Source organism: Lepisma saccharinum, chromosome 2 (genome assembly GCF_977018435.1).
Source record: "Lepisma saccharinum chromosome 2, izLepSacc3.1, whole genome shotgun sequence".
NCBI classification, from domain to species: Eukaryota; Metazoa; Arthropoda; class Insecta; order Zygentoma; family Lepismatidae; genus Lepisma; species Lepisma saccharinum.
The window spans coordinates 144,407,237-144,415,303 of record NC_139230.1 but is presented as its reverse complement, the minus strand read 5'-3'; the positions used below and the strand labels follow the sequence as shown (position 1 = coordinate 144,415,303).

Genomic DNA, 8,067 nt, shown 5'->3' with positions numbered 1-8,067 from the left:
GTTTTTGTTTTAAGTCCACTTTATACACAGACAAGCTAATCAGGACTGGACCTAGAGTTTATAGTAAGTAGAGCCACTATGTACCTCCACCAGGATTCAAACCCAGGACCATTAAATTACAATGCAATGACGTTACCACTGGGACATCAGGGAGGTAGTATAAAAAAGTAGTTTATTTTGTAAATAAAATTATCAGAGATTGAAAATCTTTACAATTTTTCATGGCACTCTTACTAATTTTACATTGATGGGTCTCAATGGCCATCTGAATCAAACTGTTTATCTGTTGAGTCAATTACCCTTGAAACTTCCAGGAATAAGATGTTTTTATCGCTCTTTTAACTTTATGTCCAACTTATTACACCAACTGTTCAGTTATCGCCCAAGTATCACAGTTTAATAGAAGTCGCAAACTCACAAATAAACAAAAAAGACATGGAACAGAAGACCAGATCTTCAGTAAAAACTGGGTACGCTGATAGTAGTGCATTAACTCTGAGACCAGGGGCTTCAACAAACCACTCTTAGTGACTTGGAGATCTGACTAACACTGAAAAATAAGTTGTGGTGTAAAAGACGATGGTCAGAAATTCAGCTAGACACAGGGAGGGTGTTGACAAAATAATCATTAATAAATGGCGACGTTAAAACTATGCACCCAGAACTAGAGACCATGCATGACCAACGAAGGGTTAACTATTCCCAATATTAACCTGAACACTGGACTACATATTGAAACAGTGATGTTCAAAAGTTTACGCACTCCGTTTAAACCCTATTATTTATACAATGAAACCATATAATAATATTTGGTCACTCATTCAAAAACATTGGCCAAAATCAATGAATGTTTGAAATTAATAGACCCATCAAAAGTGTGTCACTTGAGACTTGTTCTCATCGAAAATTTTTGAAATTCCTCGTAAGTAAGTAGTGGATCACTAGCATTCAAAATACCACCTTTTGAGTCAATCCATCTGTTTTCATACAGTGACATAACATTTCATCAATGAAGGCCAAAGCATTGACTTCATAACAACTAAGAGTGTTATTGAGTCATCCAATATCTGGGCCTGCATCATCAAAAAAGCAATAGCAATTCACAGGGAAAAGGAAAATTTCAACAGAGACACAAGGTTCCAACTGGACTTGGCCTGGCTGATGATAGTTTGCCAGGAATGTGGTTGTTAGATAAATGTCGCCCAATTGGCCTGCCACCTTTACCAGACTCCTCCCACACCTAATACGTAAAAACTGGCTTCAGACACAGCTCTGGACTCCAATCTCTGAAGAAGAGAATGACATTAGCTCTCGAAACCTTGGGAGCAAATCTTGAACTGACCTGGCCGATATTGTGAGAGAATCTCTGAAAGATTGGAGTTTCCTGGTTGCACTACATGAAAGAGAGAAACTAGTACTCACTTTATCCGTGAAACTGTTGTTTTTTCTTCTTTGTTTAATTAATTTCTTAAATCTACGTATTAATCTATTAAATTTTCATAGTTACAAACAATAGAAGCATGCCAAGCAACAGCACATCGAGTTCCAAAGAGGATGGTGGCAGTGGCCACTGAAATTAATACAGTGGTCAAAAGTCAGGACCGGGCTAAATAATTTACAAACTGCATACGAGTTTGATCTAAAGTCAAATGAAGGGCTCGGGTGTAAAACATGGTAAGTGACAAAATGCAGGTTTCGAGATATTGAAATATATATGTTTCAAAAAAATTTGAGTTACAAATGAAAATAAATTTCTAAATTATTTACAGCAAATATGATTCACTTATATGTTTACTATCATGCAAACATGATATTTCATCCAAATTATTTTTTTTCGGTGGTGCTACATGCAATTTGTTTGAGGGTTGTTCAAGGAATTGTTGTAGTTACCATGCTTTACATGCAACGATATTATCAAAATGAGTCATCAGATACCGCGTTATTCAAGCTAAGTTGTGATGTCAGTTCAATAATATTATTTTGACATTAGACTTTTTATAGCAACCATAACAATTTGTAACACAAAAATGAAAGCCTTTAATAATAGTAATTTTATTCAATAAACAATAACCTGAGCTACTTGGTGTAACAAGTTTTTGCTTTCCTATGTCTATGACTGAAATGAACACCATTAGAAAAGTAGATTTCATCGTTATATTACGTTAGTATTTAAAAAAATAAGTTCTGAATGCTTGTGATTAAAAATAACTTCCCTATATCTAAAGGGTGTCCCATAAAGTGTGCAACTTTTGAATCTGGCGTCATTTTTTAAATGTTTTGTTTGCAGCCCTGTTCTTATCATTTCTAGTATCTACTATCACTCCGATTTGATTAGCAGTTCTTGTTTTCTTTATTGTTGCAGGTGTTGCCATGGAGCGGTTCACAAATGAACAGCGCGTTCTGATCGGGAAAACTTATCAAAATCTTGAAAGTGGGGCCGATACGGTAAGACGACTTCGTGCGGTTTTCAGAAGAAATGAAGCACCCAACAAGTCTACAGTTCTGCGGCTGATAAAGAAGTTCGAAACAACTGGTTCTGTTGCTACTGTAAAATCACCTGGGCGAAATCGAATTCAACGCAATGGTCAACAAATTGCAGTTGTGCAACAAAGTGTAACAGTAAGTCCAAGGAAACCAATTCACCGACGGTCACAGCAGTTGAACATTCCACGCAGTTCATTGCAAAGAATTTTGAGTAAAGACCTTCACATGCATGCATACAAAATCCAACTGGTGCAGGAACTCAAGCCGGCGGATCATCAAAAACGAAGACGACTTTGCGAATGGATTGAAGAAAGACTGGCGGCAGATGAAAATTTCACAAAAAACATCATTTTCAGCGACAAGGCCCACTTCCACCTCAGTGGATTTGTTAATAAACAAAACTGCACGATTTGGGGGACTGAAAATCCACGAGTGACTCACGAACATCAAATGCACCCGCAAAGGATGACCGTATGGTGTGGTTTTTGGGCCGGTGGAGTAATAGGCCCGTTTTTCTTTGAGGACGACGAAGGTGTTGCGGTTACAGTCAATAGAGAACATTATCGTCACATGCGAACCAGCAGGTTATGGCCTCTCCTTCAAGATATTGACATTCAAAACCTATGGTTTCAACAGGATGGTGCAACATGCCACACCTCGCGTGATTCCCGGGACGAGTGTTCTCACTGCGAGGTGACCAGGAGTGGCCTGCGAGGTCCTGCGACCTTACCCCCTGTGACTTCTTTTTTGTGGGGTTATGTCAAGTCTTAAGTGTACGCTAACAAACCGCGTACCATTCAACAACTGAAGGCGGAAATCATATGCGTCATTGCCGACGTCATGCCAGACATCTCTGAGCGGGTTATTGCCAATTTCATCGAGCGTGTCAACACATGCCGACTCAGTGGAGGTGGTTATATGCCAGACATTGTTTTCCACTATTAAATCGGAGATGTTATTGAATGTAAATATATAAAAATATATGCATTTTCATTGATATGTAACTGTTTTATTACTTTTTTAAAAGTTGCGCACTTTATGGGACACCCTTTATATGGAGATCAATATTCGTAAAATAATGTTTATATATGAGCGGTTTTTCAGCTTCTTCATATATCTACTTCACACACACAGAGGCTCTATTTATTACCTGTTTTATATTGTATTCCAGATACAAACAAGGTTCATTGAATAACCTATTTATTAACGAAGTGTGTACAGCAACACAGCTTACTGTGGGTGGCCATCTTGTGCACACTTCACTGTTGCCAGATACTGGTATACATATGTTACAATATGTTACATCTCACCTTTTTTTCATTTACAATACTGACTAAACATACAATACATACAATAAATCATTATAGATTTTATGTGATATAGTCCTTAAGTTTTTCTGGTTTATTTATTCTTCTACCAGATTTTGTTGTGTAAAACTCACTTTGTACATTAATTATTCTATTGTCAACTGAGTTGTGTGATTCAGAATTTCTCTGTGTATTTTCATTTGTTTTATGTGATTCAGAATTTCTCTGTGTATCTGCATTTGTTTCAATCTTGGTACCTTCCAATTCATCATCAAACATATTACTACTAAATGTGGGTGGATTACATGATTTTCTTAAATGTAACTTGTTTCTCCGAAGAAGCTGGTTATTTTCATCCTTGACTACATAGGACCTAGGAAATACATGACTTTCTACTACTTAGCTTCTTGCTAATTGGTAAACGTGTTCTTACTCTCCTGCTCATTAACAATTGAGCTGGTGTTACATCTAACCCTAAAACAGGAGAATTTCTATATTCCATTATAGCCAACAGAATATCTGAGCCCTTCTCATGACATCTCCTTAACATAACCTTTGCTATTCCAACTGCCTTTTCCACCAACCCATTGGATCTAGGATACCTTGGACTACTAGTTACGAAATTAAAATCCCAACTCCTTGCAAACTTTTTACATTTATATGAGCTAAATGGCATGTTATCACAGATAACTAATTACCTGTGGGATTCCGTGTGTTATGAATATAACTTTCAGCTTATCAATTACCTTGACTGCAGTTTTATTTTGGAGTTTTACTACTTCCAACTACTTAGAAAAATAGTCCATAAGTGCTAATCTGCAAACTTAAAAATATCTATACCAACTTTCTCAAAAAGTACTTCTGGAATTGAATGTGATATCAACAATTCTTTACTATTAGCTCTTTGAAATTTTTCACATACCTTACATTTTAAAATTAAGTTTTCAATGTCTGATGTCAATCCTGGCCAGTAGACTATTTTTCTGGCTTTCAATTTACAATTTTCAATTGTAGTTTTGACTATACCAAAGTGACCTTCATGCAACAATGACAATAATTTGCTTCTTAAACCCAGCGGAACAATTACCTTATGACCAATCCTTCTTCCACATGAATTTCACTACGAAACTTATAATACAACTTTAACTCTTCAGGTACATTTTTCTTGTCATCAGGCCATCCATTTACATGGTAGTCTATTAATTTACATAACACTGGATCACTTTTTGTGAACCCAACAAATTCTTCCTTTCTTGAATCACTTATTTGTAAGTGTTTAGTTACAGTATGTACAACTTCAGACAAAAATGGATCACTTGGGCTATTCACCTTTAGATATGACCTTGACATTAAATCTGCTATATGTATGTTTTTACCTTGAAGATACATTACATTAAGACTGTATTTTAATAGTCTTACTTTCATTCTTTGTAATCTGTTAGACAACACACTTGCCACCTGTTTCTTCATTATTGAGACTAATGGCTTGTGATCAGTATGTACTATCACCTTCCTACCATATACGAGGAGGTACCCAAAAAAACCAGGAATTTTGTCACCTTGTTTTATTTTGACCATACATGTACATGTTGTGGGTACATTTAGGTAAGCATGTCTACTATAGTCACCTTCAAAATATTGCCCATGTGCTTTTATGCAATTGTCCAAACGTTTTTCCCCACTGTTGAATACAGTTTCGAAACTCCTTTGGTGCAATACTCTTCAAGGTTTTGTGTGTAATGTCTTTGACCTCATTGACATCATAGAATCGCTTCCCTTTCACATTCCTCTTCATCCGCAGGAACCAAAAAAAGTCACAGGGTGCTAAATCGGGTGAGTACGGGGGATGGAGCACAAGCACCATGTTGTTCTTTGCCAAGAACTGTCGCACTGCCATGGCCGTGTGGGCTGGGGCATTGTCATGGTGCAGTAACCACATTAGCAGACACCCGTCTCATCTTCAAATCGACAGTTAAAATGCACTGGCAGGTACTCCAGGACAAATTCACTTCTTCAAAAATTTGATCGATGGTCTTTCGACGATCTTCATTAATGGCATCTCGAACTTTTCCAATGTTTTCTTCATTTCTGCCTGTCGAAGGATGGCCAGGCCTTGGCAAGTCTTCATTTGACATGTCGCCATCTTTGAACTGGGAAAACCACTCGTAGACTTGTGTCTTTCCCAAAGCAGCTTCATTAAAAGCTTGGCGAAGCATAACAACGGTCTCAGCAGCCATTTTTCCCAACAAGAAACAACATTTAACACAATGTGGTCCACCATCTCAACAATCACTCAAAAATCTCAAGACTCTTGCTGCAAAACCACAAACATTGCAACACTACGAACAAACCGCTCAGCACAGAATAATGCCAACTTGCAGATTGATGCAAGATATACTATAGCCAACATCTCTTTTTCAATCTGTGCATAAGATTTCTCTGCTTCGGTGAGACTATGTGAAGCATATGCCACTGGTTTGCCCTCTTGCATTAAGCAGGACCCCAAACCTTCACTTGACGCATCACACTGAATAATAATTAGCATCATATATAGCCAAAACTAGAGTTGATGACACTTTGTTTTTAAACTCTTGTAATGCTTTACTGTGTTTTGGCAACCACATTGCTTTTAAGAAGTTCTCTTAAAGGTGCTGTTAATGTAGATATGCCAGGTATAAACTGATGCAGAAAATTTACCATACCAAATATTCTTTGCAATTCTTTTTTATTTGTGGGATCTTCAATGTTCAGAATTGCTTTTACCTGTTTCTGATCTGCTTTTATACCATTCTTACTAAAGACATGACCAAAATACTTAACTTCACCTAATTTGTACTGTACCTTTGATGGATTAAACTTTACATTTAACTTCCTTGCTCTTTTCAGTACCAGTTTCATAATTTTATCATGCTCTTCTTCATTTTCTGTTGCAATTAGTAGGTCATCAAAGTACACTGTAACCCCAGGAATGTCACCAAAATTCTTTTCATTAATTCTTTGAAACACTTCAGGTGCCAGTGCCAAACCAAATGCCAGTCTTTTAAATCTATAACACCCAAACGGTGTGCTAAAAGTACACAGTTTACTTGATTTCTCATTTAGTTCTACATGGTAAAACCCATCCTTTAAATCAAGCACAGTATATATTGATTTATTATTTAGCCTTGTACTTGCTTCCTCAAGTGTTGGTATCGAAGCAAAATTTCTTTTGATGGCTTTGTTCAGATCTTGTGGATCTAAACACAAATGAAGAGAACCATTAGGTTTTTCTATAATTACTAAGTTACTAACCCAATTTTGTGGATCTTCTTCTTTTCAAATTATACCTTGTTTTTCAAGTTTTTCTAAACTCTATTTCAGCTTGGGTCTTATTGCATGAGGAACTCTTCTTGGGGGCCTGGCAACTGGTATTACCTGTTCATCCACCTCTATATTTAATGTGCCACGATATTTGCCTACACCTTCAAACACTTCTTGATTACTCTGAATAAACTCAAGTGTTTCATTATTACACACTAAATCTACCTGTACTCTTTGTACCAAATTTAGTGTTATACATGCCTTTGCACCTAGGATTGATTTACACTGACGATATTCATCTCGAATTATTATGAAATCTATATTATTACTAGCAGTTTTAGTCCTACACTATAAATTTATGATTCCAAGTGGACAAATTCTTGCACCACCATAACTTTCTAGCACTATTTTTGTAGGCTTCATTTTACACTTAGGTTTGATTTGTTTCAATGTTCTCCCTGGCATTACATTCACCTCAGCACCTGTATTCAGCTTGAATAGTACATTTTCATTTTCTACCTTAACTTTTTCTAACCATTCTTTACTGGTTTCACTTTGAGCACTCATTTTAGTGTCACCATCAATACTCACTACATATGTTACACCTAGCACATCACTTTCACTATCAGACATGCTCAATTCTTGTTGTTGTATCTGCACATTTTTCACTTGCTTAATTTTGCATCCCACTGCAAAATGATTATAGCCACCACACTGCGTGCACTGCTTGCCATATGCTGGACATGATGCTTTTTTATGCTTTCTCTTGCACTTCTTGCACAGAAATCCTTGTTCCTATCCTTGTAGTTGTTCCGAATTTCTTCAGAGCTCCCTTGCCATTTACTTCACTGGAACGAGTGTCCTGACGCAATTTCACCGTTGCTACTGAAGGTGATACTGCACTTCTATTTTGAATTGTACTAGCCTGTTGCTTGCTAATTTCAGAAGTACGATCCATTTCTATGGCCTCTCTAAC

General features: G+C 36.9%; 1 pseudogene; it reads right to left on the bottom strand.

Moving 5' to 3' along the window:
• Window positions 1-5,710: 5,710 nt before the first annotated feature.
• On the bottom strand, window positions 5,711-6,028 carry LOC145983683 (protein GVQW3 pseudogene; annotated as a pseudogene).
• Window positions 6,029-8,067: the final 2,039 nt, after the last annotated feature.